The sequence below is a fragment of the Megalobrama amblycephala genome, linkage group LG5 (genome assembly GCF_018812025.1).
Source record: "Megalobrama amblycephala isolate DHTTF-2021 linkage group LG5, ASM1881202v1, whole genome shotgun sequence".
Taxonomy (NCBI): domain Eukaryota; kingdom Metazoa; phylum Chordata; class Actinopteri; order Cypriniformes; family Xenocyprididae; genus Megalobrama; species Megalobrama amblycephala.
In genome coordinates this window covers 19,817,788-19,836,550 of record NC_063048.1, presented here as the reverse complement: position 1 = coordinate 19,836,550, position 18,763 = coordinate 19,817,788, and the positions used below count along the sequence as shown (strand labels likewise).

At 36.5% G+C, this 18,763-nt stretch overlaps 1 protein-coding gene across 2 annotated transcripts in view; it reads left to right on the top strand.

Annotated features, from left to right (window-relative positions):
• The window catches only part of dlgap2a (discs, large (Drosophila) homolog-associated protein 2a), a 141,225-nt gene that overhangs the window by 59,277 nt on the left and 63,185 nt on the right, over positions 1-18,763 (top strand). The gene's annotated exons all lie outside the window — the stretch shown is intronic.

Here is an 18,763-nt window from a genome sequence, read left to right as displayed (position 1 = left end):
ACAAAGAAATGGAACACAGGTTCACAGGTTTGGAACTACTTGAGGGTGAGTAAATGATGACAGAATTTTCATTTTTGGGTGAACTAAGCCTTTAAAGGGTTCTGTCAGGCGTGACATATAGAACCATAGGGTTTCCTATCATGGGATAATTTTACAGATTTAGTTTTAATTTAGTTTAATTCATTTGTATGAATTAAACAGCTTGTAATCAGTATGCAGTCATTTGAGAATGAGAATGTTCTCCTCATAAAGAACCCTTTTGGCATAAGGGTTCTTTTAAAATTGAGTAAAGAACCTTCAGGGTTCTATATAGAACCCAACTGATCCTTTTTTGTAGACTGTCAAATGTTCAGTGTTTCTCAGTGGACAGTAGGCAGTAATGGACATTAGTATCTTGTCATAATGCAGCGAGCCCCCAATGATGAGGATAAAATCTGGCATTCTCGTTAGTCATCATGCAGACAGTAATAAGGAGGCGGAGAGTGGCCTGGTGTCTGCCCTGTCTTCACTCCGATATCTGAGCAGGTCCCGTCAGTCTGTTCCTGCCCCACAGCTATCTGTAATGGCATTATACACTAATGCACAGTCCCTCTGTGGGGAGATATATCAACTCACACTGAATTTGGCAGCATAGATTTTTAATTTCAAAAATCCATTTACATTGATTAGAGGGGAGATGGACAGGATATCTGACCGAGTGGGGACTAAAATCAAGTTCAGTTATACATCTGACCATAAACCCATATGCTCATAGACTGAGCTTTGTCTTATAGGCCACTTTTACAGCTTTTACAGCAAACCTTGACTTTTACTAATCTATTTAAGAGGTTTATGTTCTGTACCAGCTTTTAACTACATAGTGCTTTGTCTCTGGGAAATCTCTCAATCTCTGCACTCCCGTTGAGCAGTCTTACTGAAGCATTTAAAATCAAAACAGTAAGTAAAAATATGAATAATGGGGTTATTTAAAAGATTTAAAGCAATGTTTGGCAAATTACATAAAATCAGAAATGTATATAAGATATAATAGGCAATGTAAAGTGAGTATACTATATGAAACACAACATCTTATACAGAGTTTATATGCACCTAAATGCTGTTGCTACCATCAAAACATTCACTTCCTGTAGTTGTAGAGTCAGAAAGTTCCTATGCATTACACATAAACCACAAAAAGAACTAAAATGAAAAGACTAGACTATCTCTGGAATATGGATGTGAATTCCAGGAGCAGTAGAGAACATTCACAGATCATTAAAGGTGCAAAGCAGATCTGAGAAGAAGTAAAGTCACCTCTGCAAAATGTCACTGAAAGTCTCTTTTAGCTGTATAAGGCATATGTAATACAGCCACTCTGACCCGTTGTTTTGACCGCATTATTCACTTTTTTATGCATTTGAATTGACAATGCATTTACATTTTATGTTCTTAATAGGACTGGCTTGATAAATGTTCTGCTTCGATCCATCAATCCATTATTACACCCCTAAATGTTACCTATCTGCCGAACTGTGCTAAATAGGAGCACAGTGTAATCAGGTGCTAAAATCAGGCTATTTTACATTTGTGGTACTTTTTTGTATTAGTATTTTTTTGTTTTTCTGGACAAAATATATGCTATATATATATATATATATTAGGAATTTAAGCAGATAAAACTCATCAAAAATATATTTATTTTATATTATTAAATGTATATATTTAATGCATTACCAATAAATGTTCGCCCATTTTTGTTTTAAAACATATCTGAAAATGTAGGTTTTTGTCATAAACACAGTGAAGTGCACATTGTCAGGCACGGTTGTACTCAAAGCTCACTACTAAGGAATAGAAAATCAAAACAGACTATTTAAATCCACAAACTAAAAAATCACTGGAAATCAATGGAGAGAAGTGCTACACAACCACTAGACAAAGACAAAAACGGACAAAGAACTTAACAAAACAGGTAGTACTTATACAGAGAGACAAGGTAACTAATTAGACCACAGATGAAAGTAATCATTGACTCCTAAGAAACCAAGGAAACTAACAAGAACACAGGCAGGCACAGAAGAGAAAACAGAACATGTGACACATTACAGCTGCGTCCCAATTCAGAGGCTGCATCCTTCAAAGGCCGTATTCGAAGGCTGATTGCGTCACTGCGGCGCAACAAAGGCTGTCCAAATTCGAAGGCTCCTCCAAATGCGGCCTTCGTTTCCTGTGAAATGAAGAATACAACAGGTGGATCATTCGTGGCCTTGCCTATCCCAGAATTTATTGGGCACCAGTGACGACAGGATTTTTTTTTTTTGGAGAGAAATTGCCAAATTACACTTTTAAATGTAAGTATTGGGTTTAAACTCACTCAAATATCTAATATACTCAATACTGAAATATCTTTTTGATACAAATGTATAAAAAAACAACAACTTTAAAGCTGCTGTCCACAACTTTTTTTGTGTTCAAAATTTACAAAAATTATATAATGAGAATGTACAACATGAATCCATTTTCCAAACCGTGTTTTTGTCTTACCCTGAATCATTATGGTACACTTATAATAAGTGTTTATATTCGGACTATTTCAGACCGGACTGGTAGGACTCGCCGCAGAGTATCACAGTAATTGTGTGACTCGCCATAGACATACACAGAGAAAAGTAGCTCCGGCTACAATGTTCTTCCGCAAGACGCATGCAGTTCTGTTTATTAACCGCTAGAGGGCCAAAAATCGCGGACTGCAGCTTTAAAGTGATTCAAATGTTGACTTATATCTTACTAAGATAACTATTTATTATATACAGAAATAGACAAAAGAAATGGAACACATTAGACAGTTTGTGAACCATGTTTTGTTTTCAGACAGTTTAATATAACTCAAAAAAATCCAGTATTAACGTTACTGTCACTAATCAACGGCAGCTGTCACAGTTGCTAGGCTATAAGAACAGTCCTCTGTAGGCTAGCCTGTCCCATTTAACAATGCTCAGTCTGACCTTTGTGACCTCCGAAGGCGTGGCCTTTGAAGTCCGAATTCCTTCGAAAGATGCAGCCTCTGAATTGGGAGTCACAGCCACAATGCAATTCCCTAGTCTCAGCATCTGACCAACCACAGACTGTTTACTAACCATCTGATATATACTATACACACACATATATATATATCTGCCTGAAATCTCAAGATGCAATTTAATTGGCTGGCTTTACACAGTTTTCAAGTGTCAGGGTCATCTTTATATTAAACCAGACTTTACGCTGAATTGGCACAGATAAGAGAACTAAGCTTGGCTTCTAATGCAAGAAGTATAACTGAAATCCTGTGATGAGTTGAAGTCAAAGTTGTTTAAGCACATGCTTCTGCTAGTTGTATTCATGGTGGCAGAGTTCCTACTGCAGTCTGAGATGCCAGTGGCTTGTGTATGCGACGTCAACCGTGCTTTGCTTTCACTCACTTCAAGCTCTCTCCATCTCCTCAAGATTTGATTTAGATTTTTGCCCACCGGTACTCCATTGCCATGGAAACTTATGAAGGCTGAAGGCCACCCACATGTACCTCACACACCAAGGGATTGTCAGTTGTGTTGTTAGGATGCCCTCATGAAACCTCTGAGATCAGAGCTTAGTGAAGCGCTGTATTAGATCACTGCAACTAGAGATTCTCAATACATTATTGGCAGAGACATTTTGTTTTTAATGGATATTGGAGATAATCTTTAGCAAATGAATATCCATTTTTCATTTTGTGTATTATAATGCTGTGATGCATAAATTAATTTGTTCTGTAGCATTTAAAATGACAGTCTTTTAGTGTTTATTTTGACAAAGTCGAAAGTAGTAATTGGTTTTGGGACAGAATTTTAACATCGGTGGATCTTTAAACAAAACATTGATAACTTCAAAAAATCGACTGTTTTAGCTTTTATATGGAGAAGTACATAAATCTTAAAGGAATAAGGGGAAGTATTTTCTTCCTATGATGCATTTTTCACTGTCTAATACTGTACATCAGAGACAGGAGACGTTCTCTGATGCTATCAGTGACCTTTCCAGTTGTGCCGACTAATGGTATTTAACCAGATTTAGTCCGTACTAGCCAGACAGCTGTTTTTCCTCAGTGCTGCTCCTGTAATTGAATCTATCCAGCTCTGTACTCGGCTGAGACATATCTGTCCCACACGGTGAGATGAAGATTACAGATGCATCTCAAACATCAATCTCTCAACCCCTCCACTGCTGGCTGACATGCCTGCATGAATGGATTGAGGTTCGCTTTTGAGGCCAACTGAAGGTGACGTATTTTAGAGAGAAAGTTGATGCTATCTCTGGTCCTAAGAGATGTGCAGCTTCAAGGTTCCTTCACTGCTGTAACTTCAAAATGATTTAAGTTTTATTTTATATACAAGGATAAACAATGTTTATTGGTGGAATTTTACATGTTTTAACACCATTATTGTGCACATATAGATATATGTAATTAAATAAATTAAAACTATACTAATTATACTATACTAATACTGTATATGTATTGGAGTAGCTTATGCATATGAGCACATATAAACTACTGCAAATGTTTACTTCTCCTTAAGGGTTTTCTAGAGGTGTAATATTCAGAGATGAAGTCTTGGGACTGGAGCAGGGCAGTTCTGGGATCCCCAATGCAATCAGTTCAGTGGTGCCACTGTGACAAATGTCACACAAGGGCCACCATCCAAATGACATTTGTTGTCCACAAAGGAGTGAAGCCTGATGGGAAATGTTTTAAATAGTGACAGCAGGTTAAAGCCCCTTAAGTATAGCGGTCAACATTAAAAAATCTGTTTGGCCAGTAGCACTGGTTGTAACTTGCAAGACAGAAGCAGTAATTTTTGATTTAGACTTAATTGGATACCCCTTTTATTCTTCTTTGCAGTGTAATGATGTTTTTTTTTCTTCAGTGAAGTACCTTTTTCCTAATTTAAAAGTGTTACTCGTATAAATAATTTTCCTGTGAAAAATGGTTAAAATTATGTACTCTCGCATGAGATTAAGACCCCAGTCATATCAGTAAACTAATATATTTTAGATAATAATGAATAATAAATTGTTACATTTATATAGTGCTTTTCTCTGTACTCAAAGCGATTTACATATGGAAGGGGGGAATCTCCTCAACCACCACCAATGTGCAGCATCCACCTGGATAATGCGACGGCAGCCATATTGAGCCAAAACGCCCACCACACACCAGATTATTGATGGAGAAGAGACAGAGTGATGAAGCTAATCAATATATATATATGGAGATGATTAGGAGGCCATGATGATGGACCAAGACCAATGGGCAAATTTGGCCAGGATGCCGGGGTTACACCCCTACTCTTTTTCGAAGGACATCCTGGGATTTTAAATGACCACAGAGAGTCAGGACTTTGGTTTAACATCTCATCTGAAGGATGGGATTTTTGACAGTATAGTGTCCCCAACACTATACTTGAGCCTGATTTATACTTTTGCCTGGCTCCGCAGCACGAGCCTCCGCTGACTGTGTACGCACCTCCCTAAATGGATGAGGCATTTATACTTGACATGCTCGCCGTTCAACTATACGTCTTTGAGATGGCAGGGATGCGACTCTGAGTAATTGTCCTCTAAACCATCAGAAATCAACGGTGAGAAGTAACACATGTGACAATGTTTATTTTAGTACACTTCACCAAAACCACAATACAAAAGAATCGTGTAAAACCCAGTTAAACTTTGAGATTATTACTTGTGACATTACAACAAAATATATGGATATGAGAACTAGTATACAACAATTAAAAAACTAAATTAAACAACAATCTCTTAAATATTTTCTAATTTCATTAAACATTTTCATTTAATTTCGTGATCATTTTTTATTAAATGTGGATCTTTATTTTCCACATTTCACTAAAAGGGCTTATTTCTGCTATTGGAGGCTCATTTTGTAAATGTAAGCAATTCAAAGACAGGCGCAAACTGGGTGCAGGTGTGGTGAGACGTAGGCTACATGCTCACCCAGATTCGCCTCGAAGTTGTGCATCTTTGGAAGCGGAGCCATTCGGAAAGTTAGATAAAATGCTGTGCGCATCGCCACGTGAAATGGGTTCGCCTGCACTCATTGTGCATTTCCGCCATTTTCGCCGCATATTTCCCTGCGTTCCATTCGGAAGGGCTCATCCCTATGCCCTAATCCCTTCAAATGGTTTACCCTCCGGAGTGAGAGCTTCGAAGGGATGAAGGGTGTAGGGATAAAAAAAAAACTCTTCTTTTGGAACGCACTTCAGCGTCATCTTTAACGAGACAATCAAGGAGGAGTAGATTGTGCAAGCTGCGCCCTTTGTTTAACGTTACTTTATTTATTTATTTATTTATTTATTTTAGGTTTATCGCACCATGTATATTGTATCTATGTATTTTAAACATTTAAATGGACTGATAAAAGGAGCTGTAAAGTATTTTTGTTGAAGTACAATGTCGTTTTGACCATAATAATGTACCAAATCGAACTCGTTTAAATATTACAGTAGTATAGAAAAATACTATACATTTATAGGTAAAATCGAACTCCTAACCTCCTGTTCCCATTCTGTGACGTCAAACAACTTCCCTGTGCAAAGGATCATGGGGGGCCGAAGTGTCCATCAGTTGTACCCTTTGAAATCCTTCATTCCGAAGGGCCCTTTGAAGTGGCCAGTTTTGAGCACTTCGGTTTGGAACGACCCTTCAATATGGCGGCCATAATTATTTTCACTCCGAAGTGGCCTTCGGAGGGCGATATATCCCGTTTGGAACGCACCGACAGGGTGCATCGAGTATAAATCAGCATTTAGGACTCACTCAGACCACAGTGTGAGCTCCCCCTGCTGACCTCACTAACACCTCTTCCAGCAACAACTTGGTTTTCCCAGGAAGTGTCCCATCCATGCACTGACCAAGCTCAACCCTGCTTAGCTTCAGTGGGTAACCAGTCTTGGGATACAGGCTGAAAGCAGGTGGAGCGGGTCATCTCATGGAGGCTGTCATGTTGAGATCACATGACCAGCTTGTATACTTCTCATTTTATCTCAATAACCCCCCTGTTATTGATCACTTTTGTTCATGGAGTGAATTTGTCATTGCTGACTGCAAATAGCATATTCTTTCATGTCAATCTTGTTCATCAAGGAGAGGAAGGGAGGTGGAAGAATGATCCTAGTTAATTAATGTGTAAAATGACTGAAGGTCATACTCAGTTAAAGGGTTAGTTCACCCAAAAATTAAAATTCTGTCATTTATTACTCACCCTCATGCCGTTCCACACCAGTAAGACGTTCGTTAATCTTCAGAACACAAATTAAGATATTTTAGTTGAAATCCGATGGCTCCATGAGGCCTCCATAGGGAGCAATGGACACTTCCTCTCTCAAGATCCATTAATGTACTAAAAACATATTTAAATCGGTTCATGTGAGTACAGTGGTTCAATATTAATATTATAAAGCGACGAGAATATTTTTGGAGAGCCAAAAAAACAAAATAAGGACTTTTTAGTGATGGCCGATTTCAAAACACTGCTTCAAAGCATCAGCATGATCAGCGTCAATCATGATTCGTCTTGTCACAAACTGGAAATCACCTGTGGACTCCGACGGATTCACACACTGATTCATCTGGCTCCGTGCTTCCTGAAGCAGTGTTTTGAATGACACTAAATAAGTCGTTATTTTTGGTTTTTTTGGCTCTCCAAAAATTTTCGTCGCTTTATTTTTGAACCACTATCTCACATGAACCGTTTAAATATGTTTTTAACTAACTTGAGAGAGGAAATGTCCTTTAGGCCTCAAGTGACATAAAATATCTTAATTTGGTTCTGAAGATTAACATTACAGGTGTGGAACGGCATGAGGGTAAGTAATAAATGACAGAATTTTCATTTTTGGGTGAACTAACCCTTTAAAGTGACATAGGACATTATTGAAACCCATAATCAGTTTATTTTGGTGATTGTTGAGTTTTTCTATAGCTTGACAAAACCAGTTGACAAAATGGGGGTGGAAAATACCAGATCAGTTTTGTTGTTATGCTTTATTTCTTGAGAACTTGCACTTTTGTTTTTTAATGAATCTGTTGAATTAAAAATATATTTGAAATGACATACACACAGCTGTGTGCTTTTGCAACCCTGTGCTTTTGCTGTAGCCCAATGGGGATCACACAGACCTCCTTTAGATATTCAGATATAGAGAGCCAATTACTCTAATAAGTCCAGGCTGCAGGGCACACTCAGTTCAGCTCATACAGGCCTACATCAAGTACTGCAACAATGATTTTAGCTCCACAGGCAACTTTGGCATGCTCAAAATTCATAACTCTTAATAACTTTTGCCTGTCTTATTTTTGTGATTGAATGCTGTGGGCTTTCATGGTGCAGAATACAAATATATATACACACATGCTACTGTTTAAAAGTTTGGGGTCAGTAAGATTTTTTTTAAATTATTATTATTATTATTTATTTTAAATTAATTATTTTTATTCAGAATGGGCACATTAAATTGATTAAAAGTGACAGTAAGGACTTTTACATTGTTACAAAATCATATTGCAAATAAATTCTGTTTGTTTGATCTTTCTGTTCATCAAAGAAAGTGTGTGTGTGTGTATATATATATATATATATATATATATATATATATATATATATATATATATTAGGATTCAGGACATATCATGTCTTCCACAAAAATATTGAGCAGCTCAACTGTTTTCAACATTGATGATAAGAAGAAATGTTTCTTGAGCAGCAAATTAGCATATTGGAATGATTTCTGAAAGATCTTGTGACACTGAAGACTGAAGTAATATTATAAGGTACCTTATTGTACCTTATCGCATGCTCATACTTGTACTTTAAATGTAGGAGAGTTTGGAAATAGTTGGGATATGTGGAAACTGTTGGATAGGTTTATTTGAGCGATGATGTCCAACAGTCTGCACTCACCCACACAGACATACTTTTATGCCCATACTTCACTTCTTGTCTTGGAATAAACTGTTTTTTTAATTTCTCCTGAGAGACATACAGGATACACGTCTCAACAATCGGGTGCCCACAGAACCAGTTTTGACCAGTCAGTTTCTAAAGATATAGTTATTGCAAGCCTTACCAGAGATAGGAAGGGAAAGAGAAGTGCAGTAGGTATACACTGTAAAACAAATTCTGTCATTTTTATAAATGTTACCAGAATAATTTTGTAAAAAATACTGTAAAAATGTAAACATATATATAGAACAAGCTGTGAATAATATATATATATATATATATATATATATATATATATATATTCATTTTAAAGGTGCCCTAGATTCAAAAATTGAATTTACCTCGGCATAGTTAAATAACAAGAGTTCAGTACATGGAAAAGACATACAGTGAGTCTCAAACTCCATTGTTTCCTCCTTCTTATATAAATCTCATTTGTTTAAAAGACCTCAGAAGAACAGGCGAATCTCAACATAACACCGACTGTTACGTAACAGTCGGGGTGTACGCCCCCAATATTTGCATAATGCCAGCCCATGATCGAGGCATTACACAGGGCAGCCAGTATTAATGTCTGGATCTGTGCGCAGCTGAATCATCAGACTAGGTAAGCAAGCAAGGACAACAGCAAAAAATGGCAGATGGAGCGATAATAACTGACATGATCCATGATATCATGATATTTTTAGTGATATTTGTAAATTGTCTTTCTAAATGTTTCGTTAGCATGTTGCTAATGTACTGTTAAATGTGGTTAAAGTTACCATCGTTTCTTACTGTATTCACGGAGACAAGACTGTTGTTATTTTCATTTTTTAAACACTTGCAGTCTGTATAATGCATAAACACAACTTCATTCTTTATAAATCTCTCCAACAGTGTAGCATTAGCCGTTAGCCACGGAGCACAATCAAACTCATTCAGAATCAAATGTAAACATCCAAATAAATACCATACTTACGCGATTAGACATGCTGCATGACGAACACTTTGTAAAGATCCATTTTGAGGGTTATATTAGCTGTGTGAACTTTGTTTATGCGATGTATATATAGTCGAGAGCTCGTGGGGCAGAGGGAGCGCATCTCTTAAAGGGGCCGTGCTGAAAAAATCAGTGCATAGTTAATGATGCCCCAAAATAGGCAGTTAAAAAGGTTAATAAAAAAAATCTATGGGGTATTTTGAGCTGAAACTTCACAGACACATTCAGGGGACACCTTAGACTTATATTACATCTTTTTAAAAAAAGTTCTAGGGCACCTTTAAGACTAATTTACCAAAACAACAACATTTTGAACTGGTAAAGCCTTTTCTGCTAAATTAGAAAGGCCACAATTCTACTAAAATCTGTTTTGAACTTTTTATATATACTGACATCCACCATAACAATACTTGTGGTAAAGAGAAAAGTACATGATGAATCAACGTTCATCACAAGTAGGTTTTCCACAAGCTGAAGTTAATATTAATATATAGAAGCTGCACACAGTGTCATGCATACAGACACAAAACACCATCATGATATCACACGACACTTGAATAATGCAATGAACATTCAATGCAAACAACATAGATGTACATATATATAACATGTAACCCTAATGTACATAACTGACAAGAAAAAACTAAGAAGAAACATAATTATTACATTTAAAAACATGAAGTATCACAAAGGGAATTTTGGGAATGTCAGTTTATGATTTTTTTTTCACTGTAAATTTTAGGATGATTTGTTCTTTTTACTAAAATTGTATATTTAACAGTATTTTATGCTAAACTTACATGAAATTAAAGGTTAGATCTATAATAGTTTTCCCCCTTATACAATACAGGAAATTACTGTTTACCAATTAACAGGTTTGTACTGTCATATTTTTACAGTCTTTTACAGTTAAAATTACAATCATTTTTTACAGTGTAGCGTATACAAGAGGTTCTTAAAAACACACATATAACGGCTCTGTAGTTAAAGATTTAGGCATATAAATCAAAGGTTGTAGGTTCAGTCCCCATAAGGGGAGATTCATGAGATACGTGTCACCTCTGTGCCCCAAGCAAGGCAGTTAACCTCGGGTTGCTCCAGGAGGATTGGCTCTGTATTACAAACGGACTAAGTCACTTGGATAAAATGAAAAATACTTCTCATTGCTCATAAAGGTCACTGCTCTTTATCCTGATCTCTCTTGCTTCGCTCTATCTTTTCTAGTCAGATAGTCTCTTCTCTAGCCTCCCACCCATATAGTTTGAGAGCTATAGCCTCGATGATTAGTAGTGAAATTTAAATTACTCTCTTTAACAAATACATTTCTAGGGATGTGCATTATATCAGTGATTACTAGCCAATATTAGAGTTGTTTTTATTTACTCATACTTGGTTGCATGCTTATTTTCACTATTTTTACATTTAGATTCAATTTGCTGTCATCTAACACTTTTAAAGTTAATCTTTAAAAACACTAATAATTTTAATAACACGGATGAATGTAATCTTTAGAAAATCTCAAAATTAATATCCATTTTTCATGTTGTATTTTATAAAGTTGTGATGCCTAAATTCACTTGTAGCGTTTAACACAATTTAATTTAATAATCATAACAGTATAGTTTTTTAATATCAGCCATTTAATTGGTTATCAGCCATATATGAAAATAATTATCACCTTATCGGTATTGACCAAAATGTTAATATTGGCACATTCCTATATGCATCTGCACCTGCATTTACTCTTTTTTTTCTCCTTTCAAATTGCTCTAGTTATCTGCCTGCTCAGATTCACATTTTTAAAACTCTTCCTCTTGGGAAGGAACAAAGAAATCTTTTTGAACAAAGTCAGTTTGTGCTTTCCTGGTTGTTTATTTATGTCTTACATTTTTTGTTTTACTATTTGTTGGTCCTTTTTAGACAAAATAATTGGTAAAATGAGATAATCCACATTTTATTTTATCATCCATGTTCTAAGATATTCAGTCTTCTGAAGTTAACTTCATTGCTTTTAAATTTAGCACTTGTGAGTTTATCAGTGTGTATTTGAGTTCCCCCTTTATTTGACCTCTGCATTTTGCTTTCAGCGTTTTGCTGTCAGCCAGGTAATTATCAAAGACTACGTGTGCTGAGCACAGAAAATGTCCAACGGTAACAACAGACCAGGACCTTCAGTGTGTGTGTGTGTGTGTGTGACATATAAAGCTTTATTTGTGTGTATGTGTGTGTTCATTGTCTGATTATAAAGGTCCTTAGAGTCTGTGTCGTGTGTGTCATGTGACCCCTGCGGGACCTGAACCGCAGACCACATGCCCGACTATGAGAGATATGAGAGTCATCAGCAGAAATACACACAGTCAATAAATAAAACCAGAAACTGTACACAATAAATTTTTGCACAGCCAATACAATCATATGCTTCTGATGGAGGAAGATGAAGTAATGTTTTATTGTCCGTATGGGATCAAATGCTGTAGTTTGATTTGTTAGCAACCATTTCTTCCTCTTCTTATGGGATCTGCATCCATCCGATTTCTGTCTGCACTATCAGGGCTTCACAGATTCAGGGCTTTCCATTTATGAGGCTGTGTTTGATAAGAGAGCTGCCCTGAGCAGGTGTGGCGTGTAGCGGGTTTGTCTCTCACTGCTGCCAGTGTTCACCCAGATTCACCCAGCATAAAATATGACAGGCCAAACATAATTAAGTTTTAAATTGCATTAAATTGACCATGGAGGCAGTCATGCTTAATATATTTGCTGGTAATTCAAGTACACCACCAGTAATTAGTATTAAATGTTTCTGTAGTGCGACATCCAATATATTCCTGTTTCCCAGCAGTTTTGACGAATGAGATTTTTCTGAGTATAGCAGCTATTTGGTAATCAGATCTATCTGATGTACATATTTTAAAAATATAACTTGAAGTTAAATACATGACTTTTAAATGTGTGTAAAATTATTTCTAGATATTAGTTATATAAATTACCTTTTGAAAGTGAATGGATGGATGGGTAAATAGATACAAATTTGGTAGTCTGTAAATACTGTAAATTGTGAAATATTATTACATTTATAATAAGCTGAATTTTCTACAGCCATTACTCCAGTCTTCAGTGTCACACGATCCTTCTAAAATCATTCTGATATGCTGATTTGGTCTTATTATTATCAATGTTGAGAACAATATTTTTGTGGACACTTTGACATTATTCTCAGAATTTTTGGATTAATAGAAAGTTCAAAAGAACAGAATTTATTTGAAGTAGAAATCTTTTGTAAAATTTTAAAGGTGCCATCGAACGTTTTTTTACAAGATGTAATATAAGTCTAAGGTGTCCCCTGAATGTGTCTGCGAAGTTGCAGCTCAAAATACCCCATAGATTTTTTTATTAACTTTTTTAACTGCCTATTTTGAGGCATAATTAGAAATGCGCCTATTCATGCTGTGGCCCCTTTAAATCGCGCACTCTCCGCCCCCTCCCGAGCTCTCGACTCTATCACTGCATAAACAAAGTTCACACAGCTAATATAACCCTCAAAATGGATCTTTACAAAGTGTTCGTCATGCAGCATGTCTAATCACGTAAGTACAGTGTTTATTTGGTTGTTTACATTTGATTCTGAATGGGTTTGATAGTGCTCCGTGGCTAACGGCTAATGCTACACTGTTGGAGAGATTTATAAAGAATGAAGTTGTGTTTATGAATTATACAGACTGCAAGTGTTTAATAATAAAAATAGCGACGGCTATTGTCTCCGTGAATACAGTAAGAAACGATGGTAACTTTAACCACATTTAACAGTACATTAGCAACATGCTAACGAAACATTAAGAAAGACAATTTACAAATATCACTAAAAATATCATGTTATCACGGATCATGTCAGTTATTATTGCTCCATCTGCCATTTTTCGCTATTGTTCTTGCTTGCTTACCTAGTCTGATGATTCAGCTGTGCGCAGAAGTTAATACTGGCTGCCCTTGTCTAATCCTTTGAACATGGGCTGGCATATGCAAATATTGGGGGCGTACATATTAATGATCCTGACTGTTACGTAACAGTCGGTGTTATGTTGAGATTCGCCTGTTCTTTAGAGGTCTTTTAAACAAATGAGATTTATATAAGAAGGAGGAAACAATGGAGTTTGAGACTCACTGTATGTCATTTACATGTACTGAACTCTTGTTATTCATCTATGCCGAGGTAAATTCAATTTTCAATTCGATGGCACCTTTAAATGCCTTTACTGTCACGTTTGATCAATTTAATGCGTCCTTGCTGAATAAAAGTAGTAATTTCTTTTGAAAAAAAATCTTGCTGGACCTAAAATTTTGAACAGTGGTATAGATAGATAGATAGATAGATAGATAGATAGATAGATAGATAGATAGATCTGTCTACACACCAAGCTGAAAGTCAAAATTCTATTAAAGGACAGTAACAACTTTGAAAGGCAATCATAATTAGACAGGAAGTGAGGTCATCATCACATCCCAGTTGGCCTTGGTGTTTAAAATGCAAATGAGGGTGAAAAAGACATCAGAGAGACTTCAATCAGCCTGGTAGAGGGCAGCAGATGTTTTGTAATTACTAAAGTCAGCAAATGACATCTAAACTCACCCTGAATCAGTAAAGATGCAGATGTGTGGTGCTGCCTCATTACAGTGACACTCACTCTCTGAGAGAATGCTCTCATCAGCCTTTTCCTTTCATCTGGCCTTTATTCGAACTGATAGCTAATGACAGAGAGCACAGGACGAATGCGTGTCTGTATTGAGTATCATGTGTGGGGGCGTCTAGAGTCATGGTCACTCAAGCATGTCAATTATCAACTGAACCACGCTAAATTTATAAAACAGCATCTTTACCTTGTCACCCTTTCAAGCTTTTCAAGGATCCCTTGGTGGGAAGAGCCAAAGAGCAGGGACTGCTGTTACATATTGTGTGAAACTGAGAGTTGCATTTTAAGCCTGGCCTATTATAACATGAATAACTACCACATTAATGTATTCACACACTTAGTTTTTATACTTGTATTGCATATACACTGTAAAAGATAATTGTTGGTTTAACTTAAAAAAAGTAAGTTACCTGGTTGCCTTAAATTTTTGAGTTCATTGAAATAAAAAAATTGAGTTAAGTCAATGAAGTTGATTGGTTTAAATTAACAGAAACTCTAAATATTATGTTATCTGAACCACATTAATTATTGAAGTAGATTTGAAAAAAGAAAAAATGTTGTGATGATGACAAATCATGAAAATAATTTTTTTACAGTGTACTTGTAAATTTTGCTTAGAGGTGCACTATATCGATTTTCAGTTACTGTTTGTAAACACAACATTCAAACTTGGGCCGTCCTTGTGGGTGGAACACCCTTGATCCAAGTACAACAAGTACAACATGTTTCTGGATCAACATCCTTTCCAATAAACCCATCAGATTTGAGGGGCAAGTTTACAGTTTTTGTCAAGTTTAGGCTTAAAACCGGGGTTAGGTGCTTCTACATCAATGTTATTCACCTATCAGTTCCCTCTGATTTTAGAGATAACTTAGGTTTATGGGTAGGGATATGGTTAGGATTAAATTTTTGGACAGGAATGTTGTTCCTAGGATCAACAAAATATGTTGACCTAGGAACGCATATAAAATCAGGACATGCCAGTTGCATACGCAGCCCAACCGACTTAAGAAACTATCTGCGGGAAGATGAATTAAGAGCAATTTTGCAAATATTTTTCTTAAATATTGTGTTTTTCATGCATAAATATCATTTTTTGTGTATATGAAAGAACAGTTACTCTAATAGTTTGATCTCTGAAGATAAAACACTGGAACAATGGGGAACACTTCTAAAGGATACACTTCAAAATAAGAGTCCTACAGCACAAAACTAGGGAAACAAGACAAGTTTGTGGCACAGATGACTAAACTCGCAAATTACAGATAGTCTAGCTCGCTAATAAACAATTACGTGTCTTCATAAAAGCATAATTGCAATGCCTAGTAATCTGTCGAGTTACAAAGCAGTTAATAATGCAACAGCAACATTAGCTAAAATTTTGAGTTCATTGAAATTAAAAATTTGAGTTAATTCAATGAAGGTGGTTGGTTTAAATTAACAGAAACTCAAAATATTATGTTATCTGAACCACATTAATTATTGAGGTAGATTTGAAAAAAGAAAAAATGTGATGATGACAAATCATGAAAATATTTTTTTTTTACAGTGCACTTGTAAATTTTGCTTGTAAGAGGTGCACTATATCGGATTTTCAGTTACTGTTTGTAAACACAACATTCAAGTTCAACACTCAAGTTCAACATTTCACCAGTCTAGCTCGCTATTAAACAATAATGTGTCGTCATAAGCATAATTACAATGCCTAGTAATCTGTCGAGTTACAAAGCAGTTAATAATGCAACAGAAACATTAGCTAACTGTTTTTATGTTGAGGCACAATGACGGTGCTTCCAAATGATAAAGTCCCACCCTCACCTGCACTGTGCGTCTTTATTAGCTGGGGCTACACATCCACTGGACAAAGACTGCAGCCCAGAAATGTCCCGAGCACAGGAATACAAGAACAAAATAAGAAAATACAGGCACATGGCACCACACACTTTTAGTGGACCATAAGTAATGATTGAGAACCACTATATTTGTATAAGTCTATATTACCCCCACCTCTCCCCAAACTGAAATTAAATGAATTATTGTTGTATTTAATATTGCATTTGTTTTGCATATTATTGGATTTTTGACCCCCTCCAGTACCACAGACAGACCCCTTAATGGGTTGTGAAAACTTTGTTAAAGACTTCTCTTATAAAAAGTTGTAGAAAAATTGTCACTGAAGCTGAGTAGAAGTGGATTTTGCTCTTATCTTCAGCCCCCTTGAAATACAGCGAAACTGTTTTTGTATAGCAAAAAAAATGTTATGACAGCTTCCTCTGCAAGAAGCACAACATACTCAGATCAAACCAGTACATTAGCTTCAGAGAGTGTGTGCAACTCTGAGGTTTAATAAATGTGTGTGTGTGTGTGTGTGTGTGTGTGTGTGTGTGTGTGTGTGTGTGTGTGTGTGTGTGTGTGTGTGTGTGTGCATGTGAGTGTGTTTTAATAAATAATGAATTAAAGATTCATTTTAAAGAGAAGCGTCATAAGGTTGCCCCAAAGTGCTTGGTGAATCATCAGTTCTGTGTTATGGTGGTTGTTTTCACCCTTTGGGAGCCTTTATGAAAAGGTTGCTGGATCTAGAAATCTAAAATTACACAGATAAATTCAGTTTGCGCACTGACAGTTCTTTGCATTCACACAGCTTAGAAGGAGAAGAGTTTATGTTCTGTGCTTGTTGTGTGCAGCAGAGTCTCTTTGCTTTTTTTTTAGTGTTAATTTGCTTTTACAATGATTAGTTTAGTGTGTAAATTCTCTTTGTTGTGATTGGTTTAGTGTGTGCTGAGGTTAAGGTCAATTGTGTTGTCTTGATCTCTGTGTCAGTAAACAGGCAGTAAAATAGACACGGCACTTAATCTAACAAGATTTCACATTTCCTCCAGGTACAAAACACTATAGTGTGTCTCTGTGTGTGTGTTTACTTTTTACTGTTTGCTTATGTGTACCCTTGTTTGTTGGTATGCGTGTTGTTTGCTTGCGTGCCTTTGTTTGTGCGTCTGTATTTAAGTATGCACAAGAATCCAGCAGGCACACAAACATGATGCTGACATGATGATTCTTTAAACTTTTACTTTTTCTACCGCACTAATCTCAACTGCAGCAGAAAGAAATTTGTGTTAAGATTAGGGAGTTAGGTACTACACCACCTGGCAGCAAAAATCTCCTTTTTATAATTGACATTCATCAAAAATAGTCATGTATTTTGGGAGCATAAAAACATTTGCAAGAAACATAATTGTAGTATAGGCATTTTGTAGGTATTTGGACATTAAGAGATCGCAGATCATCTGATTGAGACTCAGGACTCATTGTTCTCATTAAACTGTAAATAATTACAATAGACTGGGATTAAAAGCTTTTAAAGGTCAGTAGTTGCAGTGGTGGTTTTGAAATTGAGCTTAAATATTGAGGAGCTGTCCATGGTCCTGAAAGTTCTAGCTTGCAGCTTTTATACCGGTGTTGTGCCGAATTTCGACTCCCTGCCAAATTATTACCCCCCTCGTTGAAGTCGCTATCTGATTGTCTAATCCTAACCCCACCCCTAATCCTAAACCTACCAATACTAGGGGGGTAATAATTTGGCAGGGATAGGAATTCGGCACCACACCGGGTTCAGACTACACAACATTTTTGTCTGTTACAATAGTCACTGTGTTGGATTTTGACTAAATTCTTGTGTCCTGGGCAAGAAACATATCAGACTATAAGTTGCTTAACTATAATTATGCCTGCCGCGCGCCTACATTTGAGTGTGCAAAAGATGCGATATGTGAACAGCCCCTTAGAAAGGTTGACTGCTGCAGATTCATTTCGGTGTTGATGCTGTTGTCATGGAAATGCATAATTCCGAGTCTGAGGACATGAACAGCTCTGGTTAGAACTTTGTGGTTTGCCATCTCTTAATTACGGTATGGTGTGAACAGCATAAGCTTGTTTTGATTTGGTAGGAACAGTAAAAGATGGCTGCTGTTTGTTTGTGGTGCTCCGTGACTGGTGTCTGATGACGCTGATGACGTATGATGTCTGCGCAAACAGGGTGCGTGAGGGTATGCAAAAACATATGTTGACAGGCAGATAGGACAT